A 16,159-nucleotide genomic window follows, 5' to 3' on the forward strand; every position below is an offset into this window, starting at 1 on the left:
AAATTATCTAATATGTACAGCAGATTTAAAATACACAGAAAAAGTATTTACAACATTTACAATATACAAAGATCAGTTATATACAATATTACAATATACACAGAAAAGATATCAACTATGCACAATATTACAAAATACACAGATAAGATGTCAAGCATGTACAATATTACAATATACACAGATAAGATAGCATGTACAATATTATAATATGCATAGATAAGATATCAATTACGTACAATATACACAGATAAGATATCAAGAATGTACAATATTACAATATATACAGATAAGATATCAAGTATATACAATATTACAATATACACAGATAAGATATCAAGAATGTACAATATTACAATATATACAGATAAGATATCAAGTATATACAATATTACAATATACACAGATAAGATATCAAGAATGTACAATATTACAATATATACAGATAAGATATCAAGTATGTACAATATTACAATATACACAGAAAAGGTATCAAGTATATACAATATTACAATATACACAGATCAATTATGAAGTACATACAATGGTTAAAAATACATAAAAATATAAATATTATGTACAACAGATACAAAATACGCTAATAAGTATATAGTCTCAACAATATTTACTAGATACACAGACAAAATACAAATAAAATAGATAGTATCTAGAACTGATCTAGAATAAAAGGATCAAATAGGTTATGTCCAACAGATTCAAAATACACAAGAAGATATATTTATAACACTTACATAATACACAGACAAGACAAACTGTCACTACAACAGATTCAAAATACACATATAAATATATAATATTAACAACGGTCACAAAATATACATAAAGAAATCATTCTATAAAACAGCACACACACAAAATAAATGGATAACGCGTGTAGTAGGAACATAAAATACAAATAAACATAAATAAAATACGTAGTATGAACAAGAAACAAATAAACACAGATAGAATATGTAGTATAAACAATAAGTAAATAATCACAGATATAAATTATGTATGTAATAATATACAAGAAACATAAATAAACAGATAAAATATGCAGTACGAACAAGAAGCATAAATAAGCATAGATAAAATATGTAGTACAAACAAGGAACACAAATAAACACAGATAAAATACGTAGTTTGAATAACAAACACAGATAAGCACAGATAAAATATGTAGTATGTGCAAGAAACATAAGTGATCAGATATAAATTATGAAGTATGAAAAATGAACACAAATAAAATATGTAGTATGAACAAGAAACATAAATGAATACAGATAAAATATGTAGTATGAACAAGAAACACAAATGAACACAGATAAAATATGTAGTATGAGCAAGAAACATAAATAAACACAAAAAATTATGTAGTATGAACAAGAAACAGAAATAAACACAAAATATGTGGTATGAACAAGAAACACAAATAAGCACATATTAAAATATGTAGTATAAACAAGAAACACAAATAAATATATATAAATTATGTAGTGTGAACAAGAAACAAACACAGATAAAATATGTGGTATGAACAAGAAACACAAACACAGACAAAATATGTAGTATGAACAAAAAACACGAATAGACACAGATAAATACGTAGTATAAATTAGAGATCTCACATGCAGTATAAAAACAAAATTTCTGATAAATACTGTGAATACATTACCTGTATACTATCTGTAGTAAGAGCAACAAATACTAAATGTATAGATAAAATATGTATTATGAACAAGAGGTTCAAACATATAGTTAAAAATACAGTTTGAAAAATATATAATAGGTGAGGATTTAAAAAGAAATTCGTTTGAACAAAAGATTTGTGTGGTGAAAAAGGAAGAAACACGAACGATCTATGACGTATTAAATCTTTGTTAAGGATAATGAGAAAGGAAGTCTTTCTTTGAGTCTATTGATTTTCTGAATCTGGTGATTAACGAGATATTCCAAACATTTTTGTTTTGTTTTTTGGGTGGGAGAAGTATTTTCTTTTTGCATAACGAAAAATAAAATAGTTCGTAGGGTAGGATGGCAAAATATGAAATTGAGAATTGATCCATATATATTCAGAATGAAACTCATATATCCAAACACTAAAACTAACTGTGTCAACAGTAATATGGGTTGTGATTTAAGTCTCATATTCAAACACTAAACCTACTTTTCCAGTGATCCTGCAACTGGAGTAGTACCACTAAATATCTACAGTGTAGTGAGAAAAAAACAGCGAACCACGAGAAAGTTTCTCAGTGACACCAGGATTGTTAGCTGGAAGTTAAAGAGCTATCACGCAAAAAATTCGGGGTTTGATCCCTAACTTGTGTTCACCACGTGTACCATTGGGCAGTAAGCATCATGCTGATTCTGAATTAAAAGATTATCTAAAAGTAATAGTAGTATAAGTTCTGGGCAACATCTAAATAAAACAACTGTCTCGTCAACAAAACTGAATGTAAAACTGTAAATCTCTCGTAGTAACATTGAAACTGAATTTCATCTTTTAGAAAACAAAGAAAAGCTAACAAAGTAAAGCTGACAAAATAGTATACTATGTACTCTTAAACTTTCTGCAAAGCAATTATAAACTACAATAATGAACGTGTAAACCAAACTAAGTGAAACGTTTTGTGTTGACTAAATTAAAATATAAATTACAATAATGAACGTATAAACTAAACTAACTAAAACGTTCTGTGTTGATTGAAATAAAATATAAACTATAATGTTGAACTAAGTGAAACGTTCTGTGTTGATTTAACTAAATTATAAACTCCAATAATGAACGTGTGAACTAAACTATGTGAAATGTTCTGTGTTGACTAAAATAAAATATAAACTGCAATAATGAACGTGTGCATTGTATATGAAAACTTTACAACATAACTGTTTGCAACAGAAAGTGTACTTTAACTTTTCTATCAACTTGCACGGGCATTAGTGAAGTGAACTATGATGTAGTGAGGTTACAAAGTAATTCTAATTTAATCAACTTAACCTCTGTAGGTTATGACAAATTACAAATACAGGACCTACAGTATCAAACAAACTTAAGCACGAAACTACTTTAGGGGTTGTCTGTGTTTATCCCACGGAAGGTATAGAAACTCGATTTTTAGCTTTGCAAACCCTTTGATTTATCAATAAGCCACTGGGGGCAGTTAGTGCGATACGTTACATATGATTATACAAATAAATCAGAATTTTTATGCATAAATTAAACGTGGTAAACAATTCTTTTCAAGGCTACGAAGATTCATTGGTAAAATAAATTACAGTACGAATAACCATGTAAAGAAATTACAGAAAGTTCTCTAAAGACCAATCTATAAATAAACTTTTATTCCTAAATATTTTAAGTGATTCCTTACACATCTTATCTTACACCCGCAGGAAAGTGGAAAGGTTACCGACTGCAAAAAAACTACAAACAAAATCTCTATTCAACCTGTATAATCCTCCCTCTGTCGGTAAACTCCTGAACTGACGTCTACAGTGATAGGTCGCGTTATGTTTCACACTCAATGGATATCTTCAATGATATTAATATACGACTTTCAATAACCAGACCAACCTTGTAAAGTGAATACTCCTGGACTGACGGCACATGTCCCGTAAATGCATAATATCGCACGTTTCCAATATTGAACATATAAACTATACATACATAGTAATAAAAACTCTTTAGTACAGTACATTATTTAAAGTGTTAGCTCTGCACACCTTTACTGAATACGTCTAAACCTAAAACAATAGGTGAATTAGGCAGGAACTGCTGTTCACACTAACTGAAAACCCTAGAGAGCTTTAGAACAGCTCTGTAGGGAACAATTATGCTGTACGACACTAAGCTCTGATTATCTACTTCATTGTGATACAAGCGGAGTTGGAGATAAGTAATATTATTATAGCCAATTTGAACAGAGTCCCAGCAAATTTCTGAAAATAAACTTTTATTTACCAATAATCCAGAAATAGTACTAAAAAGAGCAAATATCGTTCACGACAAAAAATTCACTAAAAATAACGGGTTATTATTATTGTAAGAGTGCACTGAAAACATCACAAACAGAAAACAAGTGATAAACATACAATAATACAAAGAAACACAAAACACCATAGAGTGAAGAAGACTTATTATACCCCTAAACACTATACAATACAGCACAAAACACTATATACTAGAGAAGACTTATTACAACACTAAACACTATATAGAAAGCAAGGATTATTACTAGACAAAACACTGTATAATAGAAAAGACATATTACAACACATACCACTTTCTGGTAAGGAACATTTATTACAACACTAAATAATATACATTCACAAGCTTTATTACAGCACTAAACACTATATAGTACCGAAGACTTATTATAACACTAAACACTATATAGTACCGAAAATTTATTACAACACTAAACACTATATAATAAAGAAGACTTATTACAGCACTGAACACTATATACTAAGGAAGACTTATTACAACAATAATCAGTAGACATTCAGAAGACGTATTACAACACTAAAACTATATAGTAAGGAGGACTTTATTACAAAATTAAACACAATATAGTAACGAAGACTTATTACCACAGCAATCAATATACATTCAGAAGACTTATTAAAACACTAAACACTAAGTAGTAAGGAAGACTTATTACAACACCAAACGCAATATAGGAAGAAATACGTATTACATCACCGATCATTATATAGTACGGAAGACATTACAACACTAAACACTATATAGTAAAGAAGACTTATTACAATACTAAATAGTATATACTACGGAAGACTTATTACAACATTAAAAATATGCATTGAAAACACTTATTACAGCACTGAACACTATATAGTATGTAGACTATTGCATCACTAAACATTATATACTACGGAAGACTTATTACAACACCAAACACTATATAACAAGAAAGACTTATTGCAACACTAAACACAATATACTACGGAAAATTTATTACAACACTAAACACTATATAACAAGAAAGACTTATTGCAACACTAAACACAATATACTACGGAAAATTTATTACAACACTAAACACTATATAGTAAGGAAGCCGTATTACAACACTAATATATATCCAAAAGACTTATTACAACACCAAAACCTGTAGAGTAAGGAAAACGTATTTCAACACTAAACACCATATAGTAAAGAAAACTTATTACAACACTAAATACTATATACTATGGAAGACTTATTACAACACTAAACACTATATAGTAAAGAAGACTTATTATAACACTAAACACTAAGTAATAAGAAATACTTATTACAACACTAAACACCATATAACAAGGCAAGTTATTAAAATACTAAATAGTATATACTACGGAAGACTTATTACAACACTAAAAATATACATTGAAAAGACTTATTACAACATTAAACACTATCGTATGGAAGACGTATTACAACACTAAACACTATATAATACAAAAGTCTCATTACAAAACTAAATATTATACAGTAGGGAAGACTTACTACAACACTAAACAGTATATAATAAAGAACGCTTCTTACAACACTAAACACTATATAGTATGTAAGAGTTATTACAACACTAAAAATACATATTCAAAAGACTTATTACAACACTAAACACTATATAGCAAGGAAGATTTATTACAACACCAAATACTACATAGTAAGAAAGACGTATTACAACACTAAACACTATATAGTACGGAACATTTATTACAACACTAAACACTGTATAGTACGGAAGACTTATTACAACATTAAAATATATATATTCAAAAGCCTTATTGAAATACTAAACACTATATAGCAAGGAACATTTATTACAACACTAAATACTATACAGAAAGCAAGATTATATAGCATGGAAGAGTTATTAGAACACTAAACAATACACATTCTCGAGACTTATTTGAACACTAAACAATATACATTTTCGAGATTTATTAGAAGACTAAACGCTATATAGTACAGAAGACTTATTACAACACCAATCATTATATAGTATGGAAGACATTACAACACTAAACACTATATAGTACGGAAGACATTACAACACGAAAAATATATATTCAAAAGTCTTATTACAACACTAAACACTATTGAGTAATAAAGACTTATTGCAACACTAAACACTATATACTACGAAAGATTTATTAAACCACTAAATAGTACAACAAATATATTACAACACTAAACATTATACAGCACAGCAGACGTATTACAGCAGAAAACACTATATACTAGAGAAGACTTATTATAACACTAAACACTATGCAGTACGAAAAACTTATTACATCACTAAACAATATATTTTCAAAAAACGTATTACAAGACTGAACACTATATAGTAAGAAAGACTTATTGCACCACTTCACACTATATTGTGTAGAAGACTTATTACAACCAAAATACTATATAGTAAGGAATACTTATTACAACACGAAATAATATATATTCCAAAGACTTATTACAAGACTAAACTCTATACAGTACTGAGGTTTATTACAACACTAAATACAGTATAGTAAGGAAAACTTATTAGAACACAAAACTCTATATAGTACGGAAGACTTATTACAACAGTAAACATTACATAGTAATGAAGAGTTATTACAACATAAAACACTATATTTTCAGAAGACTTGTTACAGCACTAAATAATGTATAGTAAGGAAGACGTACTACAACACTAAACACTGTATAATAAGGAAGACTTATTACAACATAAAGTACTATATAGTACAGAAGACTTATTACAACACTAAACACCATATAAGAAGGAGGACTTAGTTAGTTAGTTTTGGAATTTCGCACAAAGCTACTCGAGGGCTATCTGTGCTAGCCGTCCCTAATTTAGCAGTGTAAGACTAGAGGGAAGGCAGCTAGTCATCACCACCCACCGCCAACTCTTGGGCTACTCTTTTACCAACGAATAGTGGGATTGACCGTCACATTATAACGCCCCCACGGCTGGGAGGGCGAGCATGTTTGGCGCGACGCGGGCGCGAACCCGCGACCCTCGGATTACGAGTCGCACGCCTTACGCGCTAGGCCATGCCAGGCCTCAAGGAAGAGTTATTACAACACTAAACACTATATAATAAGGAAGACCAACAAACACTTGAAGCTGGTAACCCTTGCGGTCTTTTCGAGTTAAACAGTTTATAAGTTTATTTTGGTACATTTTTCCTTGGCTCCAGTAAATGAAACCAAATCTTTGGGTTTTAATTTAACCAGTATTATCGATCTAAGTATTGTTTGTTCTCTGTTATAAAGTAGGTGGAGCCAGTGTTGTGCGTTAAGTATTTCTGCAGGCAGTATTGATTGGATGTTAATATGACCGAGAAACACCTTCAGTTTGTATGGCTTAAATACAGGGTGTTCGGAAAGTCACTGTGCAGTTTAGTAATCATATGTCTATTCAGTCTATTTCACGCCAGCAACCGACAGCGGGGTTACTTTCAACATTGTTTATAATTGTCATTCATACTTACCTCCTGTATTCTATATTGAAACATGTCTGTTAATAAATATATAAGTGAACAGTGACTTTCCGAACACCATGTACAACTAAATATTTCCTCAATCCTTTCATGCTGACAAAAGAAAAAGAAATAGATGTTATTAGTGTAAAAATTTGGTGTGTCATTAGAAATACTTACCTCTTTGTAAGTTTGTGTAGTAATTTTTGTATAATCAAAGAGTTATCATAATAATAATTCCTAAACACTAATTAATTTTGCATTATGGGTTACTGTTCTATAAGCGAAGTAAAACGATCGCATACGAAGCAGTATTTCTTGGTTATTTAAAAAAAACATAGCATTACTTACGTTATCAATTTTTTAAAGCAATTTTTAATTTGGTCTAAAAGGCAACAGATGTCGCTTTTTATACGCCACCAACGTTACGAAACTGCCGAACACCAAAAGAACCAGATTTTATGTTTTAGTAGAAACAAATCTGTTAGTTTTGATAAATTACTAAAATTTTAAAAAGAGAAATTGTAAAAAATTGTAATATTTTCCACGATAAACTAGATTTTTCTCGATATTGAAGTCCAGATTTTCTGTAACGTAAATTTTACACTTTCGCATGTTTATCTGTTTACACAGTTTGTTGGAACACAAACCTGTATATTCAGTTTTCAAAAGCTTATATGGAATATATTTATCACTGAACTTAAAAACCTGTTAATATCCTTGTTACTTTAATAGCAATTTCTGTTCCCTCTCTAAATTTTTGTCGAGAAGAATATTTAAATAATTCCTATGACTGAAATCCTGTAGATACCCCGTTTATTTTTTACAGTTTTTGCTGTCTTGCTGAATATTTCCTGAACCCAGTGAAGCCTAAATTTCCTAACTGAAGTTTATTAATATCTTATACCATGACATGGAAACTAGAGCTGTTCTACGCTTAACAATTTACCCATACTTTAAACCGTGGTGTGAAAAGTAGAGTTGTTCTAAGCTTCACAGGCTATCCACATTTTAAACCGTGGTGTGAAAACAAGTTGTTCTAGTCTTAATAGTTTAAGCATTTCTTGTCCAGAGTTGTTAATAAGGTCTACTACAATTAACTGTATGATATTTATCAAACGTAAATAGTTTCTTTCATTATTTTAAGCAGTAAAAGAGTACAGGATTTCCATTACTATCAAATGAGACAAAAACATCTCTCTGCATATATAATAGGACAAGTATTCAATATTGGGACATAGCATATTAAACTGTCGTTTTCTATTAACGTACACGTATCACACATAATAACTGAAACATTTGGCCTACCTGTTTTTGTCACTATCGTCTTCTCATTTCTTTATGATGTACAGCTTGAAATTCCTATTGCCACATTTAAACTCGTGAGTAAAACTCGAATGTTGCCTGTGGTGAAAATAAATTTTAAAAGTAAATAAAGATCTGAAAATTTCCCAACGAAATAATAAAGTTTGAAATATTTATATTTTCATGTTGTTCACGTTCATTCACCTTTCTCAGATAAAAGTTCATTTAGTACTGAATTCGACATATAATATACCAGCATGGTCTCGCCAAACAAAACTTCGTACCTCACCTTCTGTAGAACAGACAACTTTAAGCATGACTTACCACCTTGCATCAGATTCTGCGCTAAACTACACTTTACAAGTAAAGCTATCAATACGCTCGCCTATTCATTTAGTCCTGACAGTAATACTTGTTGCATGGCGATATTATACACATGGTAGTCCTAAGATCACTTGTACCTAGGCAACCTTGTACACACGGCAATCAGGATAGCAACACATGTTGCTGGGCAACCTCATACACGCAGCATTCATGACAGAATCACTTGCTTTTGGAAAACCTGTACACATGGCAGTTCTGACAGCTAACCTACTGTTGGGGTAATTTTACACGTATGGCATTTCTGACGGCAAAACGTGCTAGTGGATAACCTTATATAAATGGCTGTCCTGACAGTAACACTTACTTCTGGTTAACTTTATACAAATGAGAGATCTGACAGTAATATTTGCTTGTGGAAACCTTATACAAATGGCTGTCCTGACAGAAACACGTATTACTGAATATCCTCATATATATATATTTTTTTGGCAACACCAACAATCATAAGGTTCTGCTAACATTAAAAATAAAACAAAAAAATGACGTATAAACTATTTAAAAATGGAACTTAACATTAAAATACACGATAAAGAAGCTTCTAAGCTATTTAAAACCCTGGACTTCAACAAAGGAAGTTAAAGTTAAAGGTATGAATAACGTGAACTGAACAAGTTAACTCAACTGGTTGATCATGCCCATAGTTTGCAACCCTAATGACACGAACAGCTCTAACCTATAACGGTGCCGAACTATATTCTACTATACTCATCTCGCGCAAGGCATTTGACTAACTGTTGGTCGATTTTTCTACAATCCTTTCGTGATTGGTGGATTCACAGACGGTTAAATCCACTTCAATAAAGGTGAGGAAAGTATAAGGTTTCAAGAAAACACCAACAATCATTAATTACGCGACAAATAATTAATTTTACGTCGTACTTTTTATTTATCACGATCGGTGATTCGTAGCTTAAGGATGAAATCAAGTCGTGATTTTTAGCCGTGCGTTGAAACGCACACCGTTCACTAACATAGCACAAGGCTGATTCATAAAATTAGGCCTTAATAAATATCGGAATGACAAGGAATCCATGCAGGGGCGGACTACACTCTGAAATTTTACAGATAGATGAAGCCCACATAAGAATAATAGAATTACATACTTAATAAATATGTATGTAACTTTATGTAAAACCGTTAAAGCAATTCTACATAAGACAAGCAATAACATAAATGTTATCTTCTAAGGACTTTTCTATAGACGTCATTATTGGTACAATAAACGCACGTGATAATGTGATGACTGTTGTTTGTGTACGTTACAGCAAAGAGCAGCGAGTTATCTTCTGTGTCCACCGCCGGGAAACGAACCCGGATTTAGCGTTGTAAGTCTGTGGGTTCATCGCTGTCACACTGAAGGACATTAAAGTTACGTCAGTAGACAAGTTATTATTTCTCTGTTGTGCTGACTGTGTTAACTTGTTTTACATACTTTTCTAGAGGGTCCAATGTGGACCTTTTTTATAAAGTCCAATTCAAGTTCGGCAAAATATGATTGGTGGTACGAATCATTATTATTACGGTTTCACGTCTTTGCATTTGGGATATGAGTATCTATCTGTTCTGGATTGAACACGACCTCCTGCAGTAAGTTGTTTTTGATTGGTGCTCAGGCGATGTTATTTAGTAAGTTGTTTTTGACTGGTGCTTTTTAAGCTTGTGATGTACGTTTGTTTGTTTGTTGCTTATCGCGCAAACATACACGAGGTCTATCTGTGCTAGCCGTTTCTAATTTATCAGTGATAGACAGGAGGGAAGGCACATAGTCAGTTCATAGACAGGAGGGAAGGCACATAGTCAGTTCATAGACAGGAGGGAAGGCACATAGTCAGTTCATAGACAGGAGGGAAGGCACATAGTCAGTTCCAACCGCCAACTGCTTGGCTACTCTTTTACCAGAGAAAACGTTCTGGCGAACACAATCTGTGACGAGATTAGAACCTACAACCCGACGGTTTTGAGTCAAGTGCCCTAATCACTAACCAATACCAGGTATAATTCCAACTGTATTTTAAGCGCAAGATATTGAAATAATTGTTTCTTGTATCTTAGATGTTATTAAAATATGGGGAGAATTTCATGGACACGCTTAGAGTTCGTCAATATATATGTTTATCTTACAGCATATGCCGAGTAGCAGAATTTTCTCGAACTGTACATCAAACGAAAGTTTATAATAAAATTCCAGACTTCCCGATTGTTATGTAAGAAACTACTATTTGCAGCAATGGTTATAGCCTGTCGTCATATTATATGATAAACCAAACTTAACACGTAGAATTATGAATATGTCATAAAACCCGATATTGTGTAACTATTAAATGTTATATATAATTTATAATAAGAGTACCTGATGTTTTTTCAAAATACGCTGTAATAAACAAGAGGGAATTCTCAATTGTCGCAGCTGTAATTAAATCACAAATCGGTCAAAATATATGTAGCTATGAGCTAAAAGTTTGCACTTGAGAAAAAAGATTCAGATCCTTTTTTATGAGTCGAGGTTACAAACACTGTTCGCCAGCGTAGTGTCTACCTAGAATTCACACTGTACAACAGTGGTTCCCAACCTTTTTTATATCTCGCACCCCTTAAAAATTTTAATATGTTCTCGCACCCCCTCACAGTAATTATTTATTTAAGAATAAAGGTGAAGATGGCAAAAATTTTTTATCACGCATCCCCTGGAACGCTATCTCGCACCCCTGGTTGGGTACTACTGCTGTAGAGGGTTCAGTAAATTGCGTCAAAAGTGCAGCATCAACACGTCGAAACAATCCATGTAGTTACGTCCGTTCATGCTCTATCTGACGACCATGCTCTTTCTAGTAGTCATCCTTTTTAGTCTCTATTGTAAGAGATTTCATCGTAAGATTGTCATTTATAAAGCACAATTATCTTCCCTGCTTCTTTCCATATCTTTCAGGCATACAGAGACGACAGTTTCTCATTGGCCATTTCAAAATCCGTTAGTAGAGTTACTTGACCAGTGTGTTATTGTATGAAATAGCCTGAGTACCGTTTTCTTTCTCCAACTGTTTCAGGCATGCAATGGTTGAGAAGGAGATCTGCCTAGAAGCCTTTATTTAGCGAAACCATATTCTATTGCTCGCGTTTCAACACTAAGATCCTTAATGACAAAGTTTAGTTGTGTTATTTGGGATACATGGACATTTTCCCTCTGACCTTTGCGTTTGTGAACTTACACATATTCAATATGCTGCACATTGTTTACAGTGTCTGAGCAAAACTTATTCTAAGTCTCTCTTTGGATAGTTCTGACGCCTCAAGTTGATCCATATTTCTTTAATTTCCAATACCATTAAATACAAGAGATGTCCTCGTTTAGGAAAGCCTAAATCCTCGATCTAAACAAGTCTTCATGATCTTACTTGTGTCTGGAAATACTGTCACATAAACTTGACAAAACGAGAAAAATTTTCTGTGGCATCACACTGTCTACATAACGCCAAAAACGAAAATATATATTTATCACACAACCTGTTTCACCGCAGCTTTAAATCTGCTGTGGTCTTTACTTGACTTACAACGTACTCAACCATGTGATATGACATTTTTTACCAAGTTACCTAAAAATGAGCACTAATACTATTTCCACTGTGCTATACACCTGTGATAAATTTTATAATATTTCGTCTGAGTGTCATTCTGTATGAAATTATAACACTTAAATAAACAAGCAATGGACATATACTTTTAGATTGCATTATCTAAAGAACTTAAAGTAACACTCTTGTTAGAAGAAGAAAATGTTCGACAAAAGATCAGCTTCATGAGAAAACAATATTATAGATGGCTCTGAATGTTGGTTTATTCCTTAAAAAATAAAATTACAATTGTGTGAGTTTTCGTTGTCCGCCTCTGTTGAAACATTCTAATCTAATCTAGTCCTATATAAATCTTGTTTTGTCTTATCGAACCTTGGATGTCAAACCTTTTTCAAAACATGCCTTCTTATTTTGTTCATAAGCTCAAGAGACACTAATACACCGGTGCTGTTTTGTTTTTCTTTCTTTTTTCACTTTTTCTCTATCTTAGCCCCACCCCAGCTTTTCTCATCGTGGCTTTTTGTATTGTCACTAACTTCCCTAATAGTAAGCTTACCACTAACGTCAATACCTACTCGGCTGACGACAAGAAAGACATCAATAACCACTGGTGACTCCATTGTCTAGTGATGAGCGAATTTCAACAAGTGTGTTTAGCCTAGGGTTTCTACGTTATGGTATGGTGAATTCTATATACACTAGAAAATTAAAGCGTTTTATAGGAATGGTGACAGAGTGGGCGAGTTAACATGATAAAGGACTAAAGGGGGCGTTCTTTACATGTTCTTGTTAAGGTATCTCTTACAAATAACCATGTTTTCTACTGGATCACTTCTACATACTCGACTCTTAAGAGTATTACACTCTGATATGTCTTTACATTACCACTTGTAAATTTATTTCCATTATGACACTCGATTATATTTTAATATCGTACTCGAATATTTCTTAATAGTAATCATATCGAGTATCTGTAACACTTCTATATGCTTTGACATTATAATACTCGAATACGTATTTATAGTATACTTGAAAATGTCTTTACAATACGTTACTCTAACATGCCACTCTGGTTTGTTTGTTTTGAATTCCGCGCAAAGCTCCACACGAGGGCTATCTGTGCTAGCCGTCTCAAATTTAGCAGTGTAAGACTAGAGGAAAGGCAGCTAGTCATCACCACCCACCGTCAACCTTTGGGCTACTCTTTTACCAACGAATAGTGGGATTGGCCGTAACATTATAAGGCCCACAAGGCTGCAAGGGTGAATATGCTTGATGCGACGGGGATTCAAACCCATGGCCCTCAGATTACTAGTCGAACTCCCTATCCCCTGGCCATGCCGTATCCAACCCAACATAATACTGGACTACTAATCTTTGAGTACAATATTACAGTAAAATAATCGAATATATCTTTAGAAAATACTTCTTTACTATGCCATAGTAGTCAAACATAAATATCACTTTACAGGTCATATCTCTGTTTGGTAGTAACTAACAATATTACATTGGAATATGTCGCTAGAGCTGATAGCAGAATAGGTCATTACAATACTGTATCTTAATACATTTTTAGAGTGTAACACTTAAATATATTCCTTCAGTATGATACTAGTGTCTTGACAACCAGCTGATCGAATATTTCTCAATGTCAGTACTTGAATACATCTTTACAATATGCACCTGAATATGTCTTTCAGCATCATATTAACATATATATATATCACAATATAATGCTAGAATATGTTTGACTGTATTTCTATGTTTTAATTTTGTTGGCTTCCTAATTCTGTAAGTCAACTTCGTTTTAAAACTATTTACATACTTTAGAAATGAGAAATTCAATAATTGGAAACAGAAAACAAATTATCCGGTTCTACGATTTAAACTTAGATCGACTTTGAATCATGACTGAAATTATTATTATGCAAGCTTTTATCAGTATTATTGGAACATTTTAATTTCTTCATCAATATTATTGTAACAATTTAATTCTTTATCAATATCATTGCAACCGTTTAATTTTTATCAATATTATTATAACAGTTCAATTATTTCAATAATACTGTAACCGTTTAATTTTTTATCAATATCATTGAAACCGTTTAATTTTCTTCTTCGAAATTAAGATTGTTAAACTGTTCATAAGATAATTATACTTAAGTTTACCTCCGTATTGTTTCGATTATATTCACTTTTTTCGATATAGTTTGATCGCTTACATTTTGTTCAGTATAGTGTTCATAACTTACGTTTTGTTCAATACACGGGGTAATACTAACACAACTATTCCCACTTTAATCAGCCTGTTTCACTAAACATATGGAATATGCAGATATAATAAAGTAATATTTTCTCTGACACACCCTAAGCCTAAAAAAGTCGAGTGATAATAAAAAGACTTGGGAAACTTACAAGAGGAAATACGTTAATTAGTTATTACTGACCTAGCTTAGGCTAATAACATCATGTCTCAGTAGTGTTATACAGCTAGTATTAACTACACATAATAAGAGCTTATATTAAGGGATATCAAACGCAGAATTGTGTAATTAACCAGATAATGCAACTGAATATCAGTATCTTTATCAGTATTAGTTAATAATATCCACTGACTGATAGATAATAATCGAAATAAATTCACATGCAATAAAAACATGTACTCAAGGTGGCAGCACAATGAATGATATACCTTCATCAACAACGTAGTGCACTCTAAAACTGACGTAAATCCATGAATATCAAGCGTTGCTACGCAATAAAAACTGTTTCTGATTATAGAAGCAAAATAATGTAAAATAATTCAGTTAATCCGTATATCTGTATTCCTTAATGAATAAAACTTTCGATCATCTATTTACTTTAGAAATAGTTTCAACATCCTTCTTACATCAGTTCAATGTTTGGATGTATGAGAACTACTCTAAACTCTGTATTTACAACCACAATGATGTTGGCTAATGACACAGAGAGCATTCGAGATTCACTCCACTCTTCTTTTACCGTTTACAGATCTATTCCACGTTCTAAAGATACCAGTATACATTATTTCTATATAATGTTGTGTTGTGTTATACAATCTAATCTTACTGGATCAATGTAGATTATATCTGTATAATGTTGTGTCGTGTTATACGATCTAATCTTACTGGATCAATGTAGATTATTTCTGTATATTGTTGTGTCGTGTTATACGATCTAATCTTACTGAATCAATGTAGATTATATCTGTATAATGTTGTGTCGTGTTATACGATCTAATCTTACTGGATCAATGTAGATTATTTCTGTATAATGTTGTGTCGTGTTATACGATCTAATCTTACTGGATCAATGTAGATTATATCTGTATAATGTTGTGTCGTGTTATACGATCTAATCTTACTGGATCAATGTAGATTATATCT

General features: G+C 32.0%; 1 protein-coding gene across 3 annotated transcripts in view; it reads right to left on the bottom strand.

Annotated features, from left to right (window-relative positions):
* Positions 1–16,159, bottom strand: part of LOC143238848 (leucine-rich repeat, immunoglobulin-like domain and transmembrane domain-containing protein 2) — a 69,633-nt gene that overhangs the window by 21,155 nt on the left and 32,319 nt on the right. For 2 of the 3 annotated variants that reach the window (XR_013020804.1, XM_076479423.1), the window contains exons 1-2: positions 9,806–9,919; positions 8,803–8,898 (exon numbers count right to left, since the gene is read on the bottom strand). The gene's annotated coding sequence lies outside the window, so the exon portion shown is untranslated. Of the gene's footprint in view, positions 1–8,802; positions 8,899–9,805; positions 9,920–16,159 lie in introns of those variants that run through there. The other variant, XM_076479424.1, reaches the window with a different exon arrangement.

This window comes from Tachypleus tridentatus, chromosome 13 (assembly GCF_004210375.1).
Source record: "Tachypleus tridentatus isolate NWPU-2018 chromosome 13, ASM421037v1, whole genome shotgun sequence".
NCBI lineage: Eukaryota > Metazoa > Arthropoda > Merostomata > Xiphosura > Limulidae > Tachypleus > Tachypleus tridentatus.